Source organism: Panthera tigris, chromosome E1 (assembly GCF_018350195.1).
Source record: "Panthera tigris isolate Pti1 chromosome E1, P.tigris_Pti1_mat1.1, whole genome shotgun sequence".
In the NCBI taxonomy this organism is placed as follows: domain Eukaryota; kingdom Metazoa; phylum Chordata; class Mammalia; order Carnivora; family Felidae; genus Panthera; species Panthera tigris.
Window position 1 is genome coordinate 31,321,386 of NC_056673.1, and position 20,142 is coordinate 31,341,527.

Here is a 20,142-nt window from a genome sequence, read left to right on the forward strand (position 1 = left end):
TCTACTTAGGTGCCTATATTGCTTCACTGTAGTCCCAGCTCTGTTTGAGCACCAACCTCCCCCTTCCTGGGATCTGTTATCTTAGTTTATTCTGACAGAAAAATTCATTTCAGCTCCTTGAACTGTCTCCTAGTTCTACACAATTAGGGCTGCTCTTGGCCCTTAGTGTGATAAGGCAAGAGGAAAATTAGGTAAGTTTAAGCAGGGATATAACTCCCTACACTTTCTCAACCACTTTTCCCATTTCCTCTGGCTATTTTGCTCTTAGTGGTTTAGGTACCCACACAATTCCCATTGGTGGTGCTCTGTGACTTAGGCTGGCTTTGAGGCACTTCCAGGAGAGCAGGAAAAGAGAACCAAAACACTGGGCATTACCTTGAATATTCTCCAGCTGCAGGAGACCTTTTTCTCAGTCTATAGCCAGCAAAAGGATATTTCTTTTGGAGTTTCACCTGTCTAAGCCCACTGTGCATTTCCACGCCTCGCTGCCATGGGGTCAAAGAAGGGGGAAAAAAGGGAACAAAACAGGGGACATGACACAGAACTGGTTGTTCTTTAAGTTTTCTGATATTGTTTATTTTTCAAAATTCTCAGGTGCTTGCTTTTTGTATTCCGTGCAGAGTGTGTAGTTGTAAACAGTGGGAGAGAGGCTGTGTGGTGAGCATTTTCCATTTTGGCATGCACAGGTACTTCTAAGGTAATTTTAAAAGGTGGAAAAACATATCTTAAATATGGGTAAACTCTTGGTAGACACTGGAAATGTCAGCTGTATTTTTTGAATCATTGGTCAGGGTACATGTTTTGAGACTTTTAAATAGATCTCTGGGAGCAAACTATTTGAAATTGGGTTTGTGTTGAAAAAAATCTAGGAAGTATGTTTACCATGTCTTTTTGATATTAAGTCTGGGTTAAGTGTCTCTTCTCCATTTTCATAGCACTGTAGTTTACTTCCTTCTTGATTCTTATTATACTGAATTGAAATTGCCCATTTCCTTATCTTTCTCTTTCATTTAACCATCCAATTCTTGAGAAAAGGAAATCGGTCTTGTTCTTCACATTCTTGGCATCTAATAATAAGGCCTGGCAATTGTCAGGCACTAAATAAATATTTCTGGAATAAATGGATTAACCAAACTACGAAAGGTTCATTCACATCTTTTCTACAAATAGGTACCTACATATAAAGGATCCGGTCACCCAGACATATACTTTTTACCTAGATGTTGTGAAGTCAATGTTTCTTTTGAGATTTAAATTCTAAGTCTGATACTTTCCTACACATTTTTGCAGGTTCTCAGGGGCTTACATTCTCAAGGTCATCTTTTCATGTTGGTATTTCAATTCAATTATAATTGACCTTCTATGACTCTTCTTTCTGCTGTGTAGGGAATCAAACATGAAGTTTAGCTTTTCTTTGTTCCCCCAATCATTTATGTGAGGCATTTGTGTATGTGTGGATGTGGATCTGCATGTGTACATGCGTATGCGGTCTTTGAGAAGGTCTAGGATGATGGAGGGTTATCACCTTTCAGACAAAAACTTAAAACTGAATATTAGATGATATTAAGAGTCTGCCTATGATATTCCTATGTGACCTGCCCCCGCCATTCAGTTTCCTTCACGTTATTGTACAGAATAATTTCTTTTTAATTTTCTACTGAGTTTGCATATCCAAAGGTCCATTAATGTGCTCTGCTAAAATAAAGAGTAATCTAAAATAAAAGAGTAATCTAAACCCTTTAGAACAGAAGAACTTGTAGACACTTCAAAATTTCAGTTTCTTACTCCATTGTCTTTATAAGCATACATGAAATTTATTTTTTAAAAGGTATGATTCAAGCCATACTGTCTACCCTACTTCCTCACTTCTGTCACAAAATACAGAAGCAGCTAAAGTCAGCTTTGGGTTTCAAATGACAGTTCATCTATCCTGCTATGTATCTCAACACACATACATGTTCATTTCCCGAAACCAGAAGAAAGCGTACCTCTTTAGGAAGAGTATCACTGCCTGTTTGCAAGAGCATGAGATTTGGAGTCGGAAGATCTATGCTTGAATCCTGGCAGTATAGCTTCTTCTATGCATTAATTTGAGATAAGTCAAAACTATGGAATACTCATTTCTTTTTCCCACATAAAGATACTTACATATAAATCCCATAGAATAACTACAGCATGGTTATTCGTATTGCTATAGGAATTAAATAATATACACAAAGGTGTTTTGTAAAGTGTTATTAATGCTACAAATCTTAGCTCTTTATTATTGTTATGTGTCTTAGTTTTAACAGATTATTTCATGGGGGGTGGTTATTTACTTTCCAACACTGAAGCCAAAGTCTTCTTCCACTCTCAATCAATTTTGAAGCAGATGTTTTATAATGGAAGTAGCTCGAAGTCAAACATTAGCTAAGGGGAGCTTTTTCATACACAGAGGTTGCCCCATACTGTAAGGGCACCTTTTTATGTCTTCTCATCCTATCTCACTGTCCTTGTTTTATCTCAACATAGGGGTCACAGGATTTCTATGAGTTAATGAAGAGGTTTAGAGGTGGGGAGAAGGAAACAATACAAGTGGAGAGAGCCCTATAACTTACCAGCCTCTATGTATTTCTATATCCGGGAAATTTGATCTGGACTGGGAAAAGAATTTGTCATTTTCTTAAAACAAGTTAGTTCAGTGAGGATATGTTTAGCAGCTTCCCTCATGTCTTTATGCCCATTAGTCCAATGACCAAATCCCCTTGAATGACAATTCTTGGTTCTTTCCAACTGCAGCTAGGTTTTATCAAGTAACCTAGATATTAAATTCAAAATTTATCTCCAGGAATGTCTGGAGTGCAGGTAAATTGTAAAAGAGCCTCTTTTTGGGGGAACTGTAGCTATCCTTTATGAACCATAGAGCTTCTATTAGTCCTGTCATATCTCCTATGGGGTTAGCACTAAGTCTTTTGTTATTTCTTTGGTTTTTATATGAATTTGATTAAATGAAAAGGGAGGAAACATTTCTGGAAAATTATTTGTAGTGACGAGCTTCTAAGAAGCATAGAAATGTGGCCAAATGCTTTGACTTTAATAAATTTGTTTGAAGTTTAGTGGTCCTCTTTGAAGTAAGTCTATTCACTGTGATAAATGTTGACACTAAAGTCCCTGGGTTTGAAAGGCTAGCTTGCATCATCTCTCATTCCTTAAAACAATTTCTTTTTAAAAAAATTAAAGGAAGTTTCACAACAAAATTAAAGGGAGTTTAACCAATGAAATATAAATCACTTAATATGACATTATCCTAATCTAATCATTGGTTTCCTTGGTTTTCAGATGCCCTTTCAACTCCATGATGTGCTATATTGTTTCGTAGTTAGTGATTGAATTAATAATCTTTTAACATTATGTCATTAACACTTCTTATAGTATATAGTTGTTCATCATTATCTCTTTTAATAGCTGCTTAATAACATGTGGGCTATTACCAAATTTCATTATTCCATTACATTAATGTGTTATTATTTACATGGACATTTAAATTGCTTTCAAATGTTTGCTGAGATATTAATGCATTATCTTTATGGATATAACTTTTTCTATTTCCTTAAGTTTTTTTTTTGTTGTTGTTTGTTTGTTTTTTAGTAATCTGTACAACCAACATGGGACTCAAACTCAAAACTCCCGATCAAGAGTCTTATGCTCTACCAAGTGAGCCAGCTGGGCATCCCTGTTCTATTTCTTTAAAATACATTTCTTTTAGTAGATTCAAGAGATTGTTATATAACCTTCCAGTACAACCAGCACAGATGGGAATATTAAGGTCAACACAATATTGCCATTTCTTAGTGTGAATATTTAAAACTTTTGAATAGCTTGGATAATATACATAAATTGAGAAACTGAACATGTGAAAAAATCATATAAAAGTGTCTTCTATTTTTCTATTTTCTGGAAGATGATGTATAATCTTGAAATCATGTGTTTCTTGCATGTTTGGTGAAAATCTTGTGCGTTATTACTTGAGTGTGGTCTTTTGTGTGAAGACTTTGAGAATAGTTAGGGAACTAGTCTACTTTGCACGCTTCTCGTAAATTGTTATATTCTAGACAAATAATTTTTATTTCATCCAAGTTTTCAACATGTTTTTTTCATAATGCTCTTAGCATTTAAAAAATCTAGAATGTAACTATAGTCATGCCTCTTTTTAAATTACATTTTAATTTGTTCCTTCTGTCTCTTTTCCTGCATTAATCTTCCAGGGAATTATTGGGATGCCTGGGTGGCCTAGCTGGCTGAGCGTCTGACCCTTGATTTTGGCTCAGGTCATGATCCCAGGATCGTGAGATTGAGCCCCGCATCAGGCTCCACACTGAGCATGGAGCCTGGTTAAGATTCTCTCTCTTTTTCCTCCTCTGTCCCTCTCCCCAACTGGTGTGTACTCTCTCTCTAAAATAAAATGAAAAAAAAAAAAATCTTCCAGAGAATTATCAAGATTATCTCTTTAAAAAGAGTTAAGTTTGTCTTTGGTAATGCTTCTGATGGCTTTGTTTTCTATTTAGTTTTCTTCTTTTAACTTGATTACTGTTTTCTAATTTCATTACCCTTTACTCACTAATTTCAGCCTTTTCCTTTCCTAATATAAAGCTACATTTTCTTTCTAAATACCACTTTGGCCATATTCCCCAGGCTTTTGATAAATAATTTGCCAAGTATTTTTAACATTTCCATAATGATTTCCTTTTCAACTTTTCAGTTACTTAACAGAGGTATTTTAAAATTTCCAATATGTGGAAGTTCTTTTTTTTATTCTTCTTCTTATTGATTGCTAATTCAATTGCACTGGGGTAGGAAAGCATAATCTGTATGATACCAATTCTCTGAAATCTTTTGAGACTTAGGGCCAGTATTCATAAATGCTAATTTTTTTAAGTGTTCCTAGTATGCATTGAAATAATATATACTTAAAAATTGATAGGTGCTAATTTATATATGTACATTAGCCAATCATGTTATTTGTATTCAAATTTTCAGTATCTTTGTGTTTTTTTTTTCTACACTTGACATGTCAGTAATGAGTGAGAGATGTGTTGAAATACTCCACAACAAGGAGATGTTTTGTTTCTGTAATCGTACTGTTTTTTGCTGTTTTTGCTGGTATTTTGAGGCATTTTTATTAGGATGGTACAACTTTAGAACTGTTATACTCTCTAGGTGAGTTCACATTTTATCAGTGTTAGTGACAAAGTGATAAAGGTTTACTCTTAATATTTTTGATTTTTGATATCTCTATGCAAATTAACTTTTAAAGTGTTTTTTCTGGTGTATATTTTGTCCTTTTTATGTCTTCTTTTTGAAATGAAAAAATATCCAATCTGACAATCTGTCTTTTAACTGACCATTTAGGTCCATTGTAATTATTGATATATTAGAACTTCTTAAATCTGTATGTATTGGTTTTAGCTATTCCTTATGCTTTTTTTTTGTTCTGAGTAGAGGATTTCAAGATTCCTTCCAGTTGTAACATTCTATATTGTACAGTAGGTAAAATTAAGTGACAAGTAGCATCATTCAAGCTATACACTTAATTGCAGCCAGTGTGAGTGAGAGCAGTCAGGATGGCTTCACTGGAGCTCATCCTTGAAGGATGGATTCTATTTGAGTAAGCAGAAAGATAAAGATTGACAGTAGGAAGCAGGATGGAGGTACACACTGTAAAAGAAGTTGATAGAGGCCAGGGAACAAAGACGTCATGATCACAAGAAAAAGACCTAGAGCTTAGAAGGAAGGTAAAGTGGAGAGAAAGGAAAAAGGAGCTGGAAGATGATTGTAACACTGAGCATAAATACTACAAATATGCGTAGGTACTTTAGAGATTAGAGAAGCAACTTTAACTCTTGCAGTGGGCTCTCCATCGTCTCAGAGTGGTAATGTAAAAGAATCCTACATCTTGCATCATTTTGATGTAGGAAAAGCAGGTTGGAAGTGAATTGTTCCTGGTAGCCTTGGGTGCAGGGAAACTGTCATTTTTAACTACCGAAATCCTGTTTCCACAAGAACAGTGAGACATATCAGCGGAAGTAGCATCCAAGTTGTCAGAACATGCTAGGGACCCCACATGCTGTATGTGGACTTCTAATGGAAAGATGAGCTTTTATGAAATGTTTATTAGAAAGCTCAGAAAGTAAACTTGACTTCCCAGTACCATTTGTAGTGTTTGTAAGTATAAGGGTAAAGGCTATCTTACACGGAAAGTGTTCATAATTTTGAAAGAGGGGAGTAGAAAATATTGGTCAAGAAATCCCATTATAAGAGAGCAAGGTTTGCATGCCCTCATTTACATTCCAGCCTGGGAAATGGTCTTTCATGGGATGATAAGAGAAAGGCAGAAGCTTATTCATGACCCTTCTATTAAAACCAAATTTATGAGTGAAAAAGAAATAATGACTGAAAATTTACAAGAATTATGAGGCAAGAATTGAGCGATGTGTTCTGAGCTTTTGCTCTTGCTATCATTAATAAATCTAAGCTGCCCAATTGCTACTCTTATCCCAGGGAGCTGAATGATGATAAGGTGTCTCTCCTACATTAGCAATCTGAATGCAGTAACAAAATGTCACTTTGTTGAAGATTAGATGTCAGAGGCGGGTCAAAACAGCAAATGGCCGAATTCAAATCCACACATCTGCAAATTCCTACTCCTAGCACAGTTTCCTTCAGTTGGCACTATTAGGGCTGAGTTTTGTGTGACCTTCCTCAGGCTGCCTATGGAGTTTTGTCATCAGTGTATCAAAAGGTCACAGTACAGGGAAAGTTGAACAATTTCTGTGATGCTCCACTGGCAAAACTCTTTTCCATAAAGCCATTATAATTAAAGTATGCTGCTGGCACAGAGGTAGATTGATTGGTGAACAGGCTAGATGACCCAGACCCTCAAATATGTAAAAACTTATTGTACAGTTAAATCCTTGTCTTCTGTCACGTACAAAAAGAGAGGGGGGCAGGGTGTTATATTTTAATGTAATGAATATGCAAATATTGTAAGAAACTGTCAGTAATTACTCCAGTCTAGAGATGAGGGAAGTAAAGTTTGTAGGATAAATGCAAGCAGTATAGAATGCTTTAACAGCATGGCTCTGGAGTCAGTAACCTGTAGTCTAATTTAGCTAGCAGCTTACTTACTGTCTTTCTCACTTGGGCAAGTTGCCTAATTTTTCCAAATTTATAATTATGCAATCTGTAAAATGGGAATGGCAATTAAACCTATCTTGGGCAAGTTACATGTTTCCTCATCTCAAATAGTAGTGATGTAATAAAGACTTTCACAGTATGTAGTTATTGGAATAATAATTATAAAACCTACCTTGTTACCAGGAGAAAATGTGACCATGGAAAAACCTAGTATCTGTCTCACAACCACATCCTTACTTACCTAATACTGTTAATTCATACATTGGAACAAAGAAGGGAAAGATTGGTCTATATAAAATACAAAAATATAATACGCAAAAGCTTAAAGGGAAACATCAAACAAAATATTTTTGAAAAATAGGTCTAATATATAAACTTTCTATAGATCTGAAAACTTGGGGTGGGGTATAATTTCTAGGAGGTCTGTTGGCAATAAATTTTCTTAGCTTCCTCCCCCCCCCAAAAAAAACCATCTACACTTTACCTGTACTTTTAAGGAACATTTTTTACTGGATACAGAACTCCTGGTTGAGGATTTTATTCTTGCAGACCCTAAATCTATAACTCTGTTATTTTCTGGTCATCAGTGTTTCTGATAGAATACCAACTGTCACTTTTTCATTATTCCCCTGTGTGTAATGGAATTTTTTTTCTCCTGGGGTTGATTTTAGGATTTTTATCTTTGTTTTCTAGAAGTTCAACTCTGATCAACATAGGTGTGATTTCTTTGTATTTATCCTGGTTAGAGTACACTAATATTTCTGGATTTGTGAGTTGCCATTTCTGATCAAATTTAGAGTAAAGTTGGCCAGTTGCATGAATTTAGAGTGCTTGATATTGTTTCACATGTAACTGAGGTTTTGTTAGTGTTTCCCCCCCCCCAATCTTTTTTCTCCCTATGCTTCAGTTGCATAATTTTCATTGAGCTGAGTTCAAGGTCACGGATCTTTTGTTGTATGTAATCTTCTGTTAACCTCATCTAATGACTTTTTAAATTTTTTTGATTTCAGATATTCTATTTAGTATTGATTTATTTTTTACAATGTTCAAATTTCTTAAGAAATTCTCAATATCTTCACTTATCTCTCTTTTCCTGTGAACTGTTCAACGTTTTAATCTTACTTATTTTAAAGTTCTGACACATGAAAAAATGCTCAACATCACTCATCAGGGAAATACAAGTCAAAACCACAATGAGCTACCACTCACACCTGTCAAAATGGCTAACATTAACAACGTAGGCAACAACAGACGTTGGTGAGGATGCAGAGAAAGAGGATCTCTTTTGCACAGCTGGTGGGAATGCAAACTGGTGCAGCCACTCTGGAAAACAGTATGGAGGTTCCTCAAAAAATTAAAAATAGAACTACCCTATGACCCAGCAATTGCACTACTAGGTTATCCAGGGGATACAGGTGTGCTGTTTTGAAAGGGTACATGCACCCCAAAGTTTATAGCAGCGCTATCGACAATAGCCAAAGTATGGAAGGAGCCCAAATGTTCATCTATGGATGAATGGATAAAGAAGATGTGGTGTTTATATACACAATGGAGTATTACTCGGCAATCAAAAAGAATGAAATCTTGCCATTTGCAACCACGTGGATGGAACTAGAATATATTATGCTAAGTGAAATTAGTCAGAGAAAGACAAATATGTGACTTCACTTATATGAGGAATTTAAGATGCAAAACAGATGAACATAAGGGAAGGGAAGCAATAATATAAAAACAGGGAAAGGGACAAAACATAAGAGAGTCTTAAATATGGAGAACAGAAGGTTGCTGGAGGGGTTGTAGGAGGGGATGGACTAAATGGATAAAGGGCATTAAGGAATCTACTCCTGAAATCATTGTTCCACCATATGCTAACTAACTTGGATGTAAATTAAACAATAAATAAATTTAAAAGTCCTGTCTGAAAATAACAATACCTGGTTTACTTCTGAGTACATTTCTTTAGACTATTGGTTACATGTTACTGTTCCCCCCCCACACATACGTTAATTTTTTATTGAATAGTGGATATTTTGAGTGATACCAGACTGGATTCTTTTATTTTCACTGGAGACTGTGAAGTTTTGTTTGTGGAAGCAGTTAAATTACTGATGGATCACCTTGAACCTGTGAAGTCTTGGCTTTGTGATTTGCAAGACCAGATCTATTTCTTTCTTACTCTATTTTAGTCCTGGAATGTGTCTTTACTTCTGAAGTGGAGGGGGCTCTTTCTGGATGCTCAGCACTTCCCAACTAAAGTCAGTGTACTCCATGTTAATAGAGCAGGGGTCACACTTTGCCTATTCTGTTGCCTTCTGCATTCCTCTCCTCCAAATCTATAATACTTGGGATGCCTGGATGGCTCAGTCAGTTAAGCATGCGACTCTTGATTTTGGCTCAGGTCATATCATCATGATTTGTGAGTTTAAGCACCACATCTGGTACCAGAAGTTTGACCTAAGGCGGAAGGAATCAACCAGCTCAAAGCCCACAGTCTCAGCATAATTTCTTCTATGTATTGGCACACAGCACTGAGATTGTGCTTGTATCTTCATTTCTTTCAAATCATTTTATTGTAAACCATGCAAGACAAGGAGCTAATCTTTGAGCTTAGTTGTCCTCCTAGGAACCAGATTCTTGCTTCTGAATCTTTATTTAGTGGTTGTAGCCATGCTATTCTTAGGTGGAACATCTTAATTCTGTCTACTTGTTTGGATTGAAGGGTTTTGTCTGCCTTGGGTTCTTTCTTGCTCTGTGCTATCCACTCTTGGGCAAGTTTGTTCATGATAACTTTTGACCTGGAATGAGATAATAGAATCTACTAAAGAAGGCTGGTGAGTCAAACCAAACATCCTATGTTAATCTACTTCTGAGTTCTTTGAACAAATATTTATTGAACTTCTGTATGTCAGGATCTCAGAAAATAGCGATGAGTTCTATTGAGAAATCCTGACGTGTAGTACAAATTATTTACACTAAGAGTAAAAAAAACTGGTTGTTAAAACTTGATTGGGGGAAAAGCATATCTGTGTGTGTGTGTGTGTGTGTGTGTGTGTGTGTGTGTATACACAAATAGTGTTTATCATGATTGAACAATGGGAACTTCAGCAAAATAGTTTGCATTGGCCTGATGCTCAACATTTAATTTGCTTTACCCATGAAACCGAAAGACCTTCCTCCCCAGGCTGCTGCAGAGAAACTTTCTGAAGTCAGCTTATGAGCCCAGTGCTGGGAAATGGCATTTAGCATAGCTGGCATGTTCCTGAGGCAATGGTTACCTACGGAGAGCAGTGGTAGAGGCAAATTGCTTCTCAATTTTATGCGACGCTGACTTGTCAACCCAGAGGATGCATTTCATTATCTGTGACTTTGCTGGGGATTAGTTTGGACAGCTCATTGAGGCAGATCTGCCTATCAAAGCAACACTGAGAGATTTATTTATTTATTTAAATATATTTTCCTATTGTAAAGAAAATTAAAAGCAAAAAGTGAAAACAAAAACTTTAAGAATTACAAAAAAAAAAAAAAAACGGAGAAAATGGAATCTAACCAAGTTTTTGGAGCAGTCCAGTTTTCCAGATATAACCACCTATTGCAAGTGGTCATTCGTTTGTCTTGGGAAGGGTTTCCAGGGTTAGAAAGTAATGAGTTGTTCTGTTCTTTCCTTCCATTTCCCCCTTGAGATGGCCACAAAGAAAAGGTATTTTTGTGATCCCATTCCGTCATTTCAATATGCCAGAGTTTCTGAATTCCATACTAGTCTAGTCCCATTCTCTTGGGATTCAAATATTTGAGCAGCAGAGCCTGAACCTCACAGCACCCTCCTTTATCATTAATCCAAGAATTCAGGAACAAATGCATTTCTGTCCACCCACGCACAGAAGAGGCTCTGGAAACTACTACAGAGAAGTTTTGAGAAGATGCTAAACAGTAGTGGTTTTCAACATTTTCTTAGCTCTGGGATCCTTTGGCAGAATTAAAGTTTACAAAAGCTTGGTGGAAATGGGTGGAAACTTAATGTCTCACTTGTGTCACTCCAATCTGGCCCTTCAAGTAGCTCTTTGAACCAATGCCTTAAAGCTATTTGAGTATGTTTAAGGTAACTCATGCTTATTATGGAAAATTTGGCAGGTTCAAAAAAAATCACATCACTCAGTAACTACCTTTTAACATGTCATGTATATATACTTGTGTATATGTATGTATGTTTTTAAAATTTTGAAAATGTGGATTATGTTAACTTCATATCCCACCTTTTATTTGAAATTTTATTTTTTATCAGTTTCAGGAGTAGAGTTTAGTGATTATCACTTACATATAATACCCAGTGCTCACCACAAGTGCCTTCCTTAATACCTGCCACCCATTTAGCTCATCGCCCCCCTCCCTCCAGCAACCCTCAGTTTGTTCTCTATAATTAAGAGTCTTTTATGGTTTGCCTGCCTTCTTTGAAATTTTAATACAAATAACATATGTTCTTTGAAAACACTCCACTTAGGGGCTCCTGGGTGGCTCAGTCAGTTGAGTGTCTGACTTTGGCTTAGGTCATGATCTCGCTGTTGACAAGTTTGAGCCCCGTGTCTGGCTCTGTGCTGACAGCTCAGAGCCTGGAGCCTGCTTCGGATTTTGTGTCTTCCTCTCTCTCTGCCCCTCCTTTGCTCATGCTCTTTCTCTGTCTCAAAAATAAATAATTTTTTTTTAATGTTTAAGAAAACACTGCACTTAATGTTATAATATGTGGATCTGCCCTTTGCCTATTGTATAGACAGACATTTCTCCAATTTTGTCTATTGTAAACAACAATGGTTCATGTCTGTGTCCTAAAGACAAATCACAGATGTAAAAATATCTGTGGTGTCACTAAAAATATCTTATGAAAAAGAGTAAACCAAGACTCATATATCTGTATATCCAGTGGTTCCATGGAAGGACCTGAATGGGAAACTATGCCCTTGATTGGATTTAGGCTTGATTTATAATGGAAACAAGCATGAGATAGTTGAATAGGAAGGAAGTGTCCTTGCTTCTCTGCTTGCTTCTTAGCCTCTTCCTTGCTTTTTCACAGGGAGTGTAATTAGTAAATCTAATTGCTTAGATAGAGCAGGATTAGCAAACATTTTTGGTAAAGGCCAGAATGTAAATACTTTAGGCTTTGTAGACCATGGGGTTTGTGGCAACTATTCAACTCTACTGTAAAGGGAGAACAGACACAGACAATCTGTAAGTGAATGGGTATAGCAGTGTTCAAATCTTTATTCACAAAAAAAGATGGTGGGCTGAATTTGGCCTATAAGCTGTAGTTTGCTCACCCATGACTTTGAGCCCAAGATAATGATTGGATGAGGTTTACTGGTGGGTAGGATCGCTGTGCACATAAGGACAGACTGCTCAATCTGGCCACCATTTCTCTAGGCCTTAAAACTAGTAAACTGATAAGGACCAGTTAGGAGGTCCATAATCCATACCATACCATACCTTACCATAATCCTTTTTCTTTCCGCACCTGAATATTGGTCAGGGCTCTGGCCCAGAGGGTGGTTCAGTTGGATCCCAGCTTGCATGTGAGAAGCAGATGACCTTTCATAGGCCTTGAGACTAAGCTGTGTGTTATAACCTAATATTATCAAAATTTCTTTTTAAGGAATGTAGGGTAAGGCTCTGCTGAAGATAAAGAGGGATTTTATTAATTTTATGCTGTAATATCTTTTGAGTTCCTTTGGAACTCTTGTTGGTAAGAGGGTAATAGGGCATGAATTCTGGGGTTGTTTAGTTAGATACCATCAAACTCATCCCGTAGTTTTTATGGAAGCAATACCTTTTCTGCATGCACTGTTAGCATGACATTTCAGCACAATGGGCTATATTTTCTTCCCTGGCTAAAACTAAAAAAAGTCACTTGAGTGTCTGCTGCATGTGACTGTTGTTCAGAGAACAGCATTTAGAGATGGCAGGAGGCCAGATGGACTAATCTGATTGCAAGTGGAGCAGGGGCTTCTGGCCTGTCTCGTGGGATCTTCCGTGAGGACACTCTAATGAAAAATAGATTAGATTTTTACCAAGTGGAGCTTCAGGTGTCAAATGCCTAAATTGTACCATTTCCCTTCCTCATTACAATTACTGTCATAAGAATTGATTCACATCGTGCTTTTTTTTTTTTTTTTTTTTTTTTTGGGTGGGTGTGGGGGGCAGTCCTCATTGCAGTTTTACCAGGGGGTAAAAATAAGACCTGGGAGTGCATTATCTGCACTGCCCTGGAAACCACTGGTCCCTGTAATTGTGAGGTATATTTTCTTTCTCAAGCAATCTGTATGTGGAGGTACTTTATGAAAACTCATGTTCTCAGTGGGGAAAGCATGTCCTGGGATGTAGAAGAGAACTTGCTCAAAGGAGGCGAAAGTAGAGTCAGCAGATACTGGTGGCATAATTTATATATATAATATATAATATATAATATATAATATATATTATATATGTTATATATATAACATAATATATATAATATATAACATATATAACATATATTATATACATATATAAATATATATGTAATATATAATATATATTATATATATAAATGATAGGTTGTGCTAGAGAAGCCATTTATAAGGAAATACAAGTAACAACTAAAAATAACAACCAAGGAAGCAAAAAGCAAGTGACGAATGGATTCTGTAGCTAACTTTTTAATATCAAGGTATTTGAAGAATGCTGCTTCCAAGGGAATATTTAAAAAAAAATAAGAATACTGGGAAGGGAGTAGAGACTTTCTAGAATTTTTTTTTTTCCAGCATGCAGAAAGGACTGGGGCCCTAAAGCTCAGTAATGATAAAAATGTGGGCTTACTTTCTGGTCTCTAACTCCAAGACCACTGCTTTTCTTTTCACTCACAAATTTTTCTTTAGGAGCAAATCGTTTTGTACTCATTTTTCATATAGACATGAACTTGGTTTGCATTGCTTTTCCTTCAGTAGGGGTGGGTCAACATTTTATTGGGTATATTCTGAAGAGTGCTCATCTTAAGAGATGATTCATGAGGGGGAAAAATTTCCTAATTAAGTTTGGGAGAAGTAGTAGCTCACTATATCCCTCTCTTGGATGGTTTCCTCACATGTTGGTGTAGTGAAGAGCCTGGGAAAAGTCACAGGAAAGAGGCTCTTTGCCTTTATTTACGCAGAGTGTCTGAGACATACTTTGTCCTGGTGCCCTTTTGGGTGTTAATTAGACATCACTGAACATAATTTGGAAAACTGATTTGGATGTGCCATTAACAGGTGCTCCACCTGATTAAGGGTGCTAGTTGTAGCCCTGATTAAAATTTGCTGTTCCAGAAAGAAGAGCTAGTAATATTTACTGAGATTCCACACTATGACCTGTAATTCTCTTTATCTTCTAACTGTTGTTTCTTTTTGTCCTCCCTCTCATACCATCCTGTAGATATTCTTTTCTTTAGTTAATACAAGAAACCTGAGATTCTGAGAGACAAAGTGGTGTTTCCAAAGTATCTAATAAATTAGTTGTGTAAAAGAAGTAACCAGCTTAAGTTGTTTTTCTCCATATACTAGGCTCTTTGAACTAGACCATGGAAGGCAAGCAGGTAACTATTTCCTGGTAGAGAGAGAATTATCTTGGTTTGCCTGGTACCCTGGAATGCAGAGTACTAAAATCAGGAGAATCTCAGGCAAACTGAGATGAGCTGGTCACCTTATATTTCTTCCTTTTTCCGTCATAATAAACATAGATGAGCCATCGTAGGACTCTCTTCTGCTGAAACTGCATATTGGCTCAGAATCTGCCCTGACACCACGGTCCAGGCAGCCACTACTGATCAAAGTGTGTGTGTGGGTGTGTGGGAGGAGGGTGAAGGGGAGGTTATCTCATCTCTAACCTATATTATGCTGGCTCATATGAAATCTTTTGCATGCCAAATACCCTGAGTGCTAGGAGAGGGCTCCCTGCAGAGACTCTGGCTGTGTATTTCAGACTCTGAGCTATATCCACCATGTCAGGCGAACACGATAACTGCCATGCTATGGAAACAATCCACCATGGAATGAACTGACATTTAGTGATTTTTTCACTTCCCTTCAGGCTGATAGCTTTCATTTGTGACCCAAATCCATTCTTCCCAATTCCCCAACCCATTAAATCTAGGCTAGTCTTGTTCTTGTATTTTGTTTTAGCCTCAGCTCTCAGTTCTCAGAACATGCCTAGAATAAGTGAGTTAATATCAAAGAAAGTGATTCTACCAACTTAAAAACAGAATCAATTTATTGAAGCTTCTCTGTAAAGTCGAAATGTTTTCCCCTTTATCAACAGAACATTTTAATTATATCATAGATCAAAGTAAATACTAAAATGTGTAGGACTTAGACTAAACAAGGAAGTCCATCAAATCTGTTTCTAATTACCATAGAGCATTTTCTGATATCCTGAATTAAAAATCAGCCCTAATCCTCCAATCCTATACAACTTGTAAAGCTTCTTTATGTATATGTTCAATTTTAGAACACAAATCGTAAATGTACAGCTTGGTGCATTTAGTAAGTGAACATACTCTTGTAATCATTACCCAGATGAAGAGAGTATTATCAGCACCTTGGAAATACTTTTTATGCTATGTCTCAGCCACTCCTCCTTCCAACATCTACCACTCTCCTGACTTTAATTCCTGTAGAATATGTTTACCTGTTTTTGAGCTTTATATAAATGGCATCTTTTGCATCTGGATTCTTTCATTTACTGTTAGGCTTGTCATAAGCATTTAGGTTGCTGTATATAGTAGTAGTTCATTCTTTCTCATCACTACATCATATCTGTTACTGTGCCACAGTGCATTTATGCAGGCCACTGTTGTTAGGCATTTGAGTTCTGGTTTTTGGCTAGTACAGTGTTGCAACGAACATTCTCATACGTGTATTTTTGGTGAACACACACACATACACATTTCTATTGGATGTGTACTTAAGAGTGGAATTGCTGAGTTATGATAGTGTGTCCGTATATTTAGCATTAGTAGATAATAGCAATTTTCCAAAGCAGCTGTATTAAGTTATACCCCTGGCAGCAATTATGATAGTCCCAAGCAGTCCACAACTTCATCAACAGCTAAGATCTATTCTAACAAAGAAAGTATTTATCTTCATACATAGGAGAATCTTTGTGGAAGTGGCTCTCCTCATTGCTGCCCCTTGCCTTCCTGCCTACCTCCTTTTCAGAAGATTCTCAATTAAATCCTCCCTTTTCTCAGTCTGCATACTCTTTCCTGCTCTTTGTTAGAAAAATTCATTAGAAATGTGATGTACTACTCCCCAGGAGTATGTGCATTTGTGCGGAGGACTAGGGGTAATGGTAACATAAGAAAAATGAAAGTCCATAGTTTCTATTAGGGTTCACACTTAGTGTTGAGCATTCTTTGGGTTTGGACAAATGTATAATGATGTGTATCCACAATTATAGTATCCTACAGAGTAGTTTCACTGTCCTAAAAACCCACTATAGTTTGTCAGTTCATCCTTCCCTTTTCCCAAGCTCTGGCAACTACTGATCCATTTTAGTCTCTCCATAGTTTTGGCTTCTCTAGAATATCTTATAGAGTCATAAATGTAGCCTTTTCAGATTGGCTGATTTTATTTAGTAATGTACATTTAAGTTTCCTCCATGTCTTTTCATTTCTTGATAGCTTATTTCCTTCTAATGTTGAATAATCATTGTCTGGATGTTCCACAGTTTATCCATTCACTTACTGAAGGACATATTGGTCGTATCCAAGTTTTGCAAATTATGAATAAAGCTTTTATAAACATCTGTGTACAGGTTTTTGTGTGGACTTAAGTTTTCAACTTTTTAAATACCAAGGAGCACAGCTGCTAGATAGTATGGTTAAGAGTGTCTGCAGACTTTTGATTGTCCTATCCATGGCCTGCTGTACTCAATTATGTTACCTTCCTGGCACCCCATCTCTATATCAGATATTTCTGCTCTGATAGTCTTCAAATCCTTTAAACTCAGTAAATCTAAACTCAACAGATGAAATCAGCATCTGCAATCCTACTCCTGTACTGACAAACTAGCTCCACTTTCGAATTCTCTTGTTTCTAGTTAACCTTCATTCTTCCATGGCTATATATATGGCTTTGCAATGCCTTTCACCTTCCTACTTCCTCTCCCTTTCCCTCCATCCATGATTTGTAACCAAGTTCTATAAGTTTCTTCACTCTAAGATCCACTTTGTTAGAGCCCTTCCTGCCCTGTCCCCGCCCCCTCCACTCTCTGGTTTAGTTCCTCATTTTTGCTTAAGCTATTACAATAGCCACTCCCTTGTTTATAAGCTTCCACTCCCTCCCCCCCCCACTAATCCAATTCATTTTGTAAACTCCTGTTTGCTAAATAATTCTTCATAAGTAATACTTGGATTATGCTATTCTTCTGGAAAATTATCAGTTGTTTCCTAGTCTCACCTAGTGGTGATTAAAGGCTAAACTCCTTATCTGGTCAATCAAGACCTGTATTCCAGCTTCCATATGCCTTCCTAGACTGATTTCCCTCTCTCTCCTGATATGCTTTGTGACTTCTTGCCTTTGTGCTTTGCTCAGATTGTTCCCTTACCTTGGAATATTCTCACCCTTTATATTTCTCACTGTGGAAATCTTACTTATTCCTCAAAACCAGATGAATGAACATGAGTTTCCTAATTGTGCACTTGCCATTCCATGTGCAGATTGTCTCATTCAACTAACCTACAATTTAATGGACGCTCTTCCAAATTGGATTAATTATTAAGAATCTTCTGAGCTTTGTACAGATACACTGAAGTATAGGATAAGCCTACTGCAACAATATATATATATTATATATTAGGGGCAGAGAGAGAGAGGGAGACACAGAATCTGAAGCAGGCTCCAGGCTCTGAGCTGTCAGCACAGAGCCTGACGCGGGGCTTGAACTCATGAGCTGTGAGAGCATGACCTGGGCCGAAGTCAGGCTGAACCGACTGAGCCACCCAGGGACCCCAAGGGCATGGATGGATCTTTTAGCTCTGAATGCCTTGAATTTCTCAGCATAGTTATTTGCAGATCTTGGTGCTTAATTCATATAGATTTAATAAGTTAATAATACAGTTCTCCAGGGAACTCCAATGATGAATTAAAAAAAAATTATTAGAGTATTCTCATACTCTATCTGTTCTTGGCCTTGCTCTTTTTCTAAAATGTCTTTTATCACACTCTGATTTCTTTTTTTGGCTGTCATGACAGGACACCTATTTCCAGGATGGGTCCAAAATCTCGATATCATTCAGGAGACTGGGAAAGCAATTAATCCTGTGTAGATCTCTCTTATTTCTGGGAAACCCTATGTTTGAATCAATTCAAGCACACTGTTTTTGATGGGGGAAGGAGAATATTATTCACTCTAACAGAACTACAGAGCCCAGAGTATGATAGGAAAATCATGACTATAAAATGATCTTCCTCATGTGTGTGAAGACAGAAAGATATCAAATTGCCCTGGGTGATTTGTTCTTACAATTGCTCATGGTGATTTATTCAACTTCAAGTCTCTTCTAAGTTTTTCCGGAGAAAGATAAGGCCAAATTACCTGCTGGTGCCTAATCTTTCAGTACGATTACTTAAGAGAATGCTTTGGGGCAGTTTTCTGCTTTGATGATATTATGGTGCATTCACCATTTAACAATGGTGAGATGATTGTCATTTATGGGACCCATCCTAACTGCACAATGGTTTCTGATTAGGATAGGGCCGAAATTGTTGCTGATTAGAGTAACACACTGTGTTTGGCTGTTATTGCCCCATATCTCCTTTGAAAAAGGTGGCACCTGTAAAAATCAATAATGCATGAGTTGAGAAAGCTCTGAGATAGCATTTCTGTTAAGTCCAGAAGGAATGAAAGAATCAAACTTTCTCAATCTCCCAAGTTTCTCTTTTTATTCCTATCAAAGAGTTTATGTAGAGCACCTGTGTTGTGCTTTTTTACTATGCCAGCTGTTGTGGGTTAGACAAGAGAAATAGAAGTCATTATTTCTATCCTCAAGTAGTTTGATTTTGTTGGGTGAGACAACACTTAAACATACACAACTAAAAGGCAATGCAGGACCATATGCGGGCAGTTTGCCAAGTATGTTATATAGAGAATGTGATCAAATTTAAAAGAGAAGGAAACGTGTTATCTTTAAGGAAGATTGGACTTAACTGGTCTGGATATTATGTGAGCCTAAAATGAAATAACAAGAGCACTAATAGAGCTAGCTGTTGGTATCTTTTGTCTTTTAGGCAGGGGTTTGAGTGCTTAGGAGGATATCTAAGAATTTTTAAATGGACATCTTGGGTAATTCTTAATGTATATTGTATTCATTATCCCTGAAGGTGCCAGAAAGTAAACAACCTCTTTCTAATGGTGGTATCTCATTTTGCATTCTTAAAGTGATTTTATTTACAGCTGGGCTATTAATTATCTTCATCAGTGGCAACCTTTGAGCCATTCATTTGCTTTCTTTGCATTCTGGTGTTTTCCTGCTGTCTCTCTTTGTGAGTGCACTTCTGTCTCTGCAGTGATCTATAGTGCTCAAGAAAGGGTTTTTAAATTGACAGGCTGAAAGATATCAGCACCCGGGAGAGTTTATTAAACCCACAGCCAATGAACTTGGTTCAGCCAATGCCTTTAAAAGAATGAGTGTCTGAAAAGCTGCAGGGTACTGTATCGTTTTAGCACTGAAAAATGAGACAGAGATTTTGAACAGTGTGAAATGGACATTCTGTTCTGTAGTTGAAAGTGTGTGTGAGGGAGGAAGAGATTATGTTAATGGAAGACTGGAGAAGAAAATATGAACAGGAACAAATTTCTGTAAGTGGCAGTTTTCCAAGGACTCTCAAGGATCAGGGCAAGGAAGCAGGATTCTTTTGGATGGGAAACAGTTCTACATCCAGATTTTGCCCTCTTTATTTTCCTGTTTCAAGA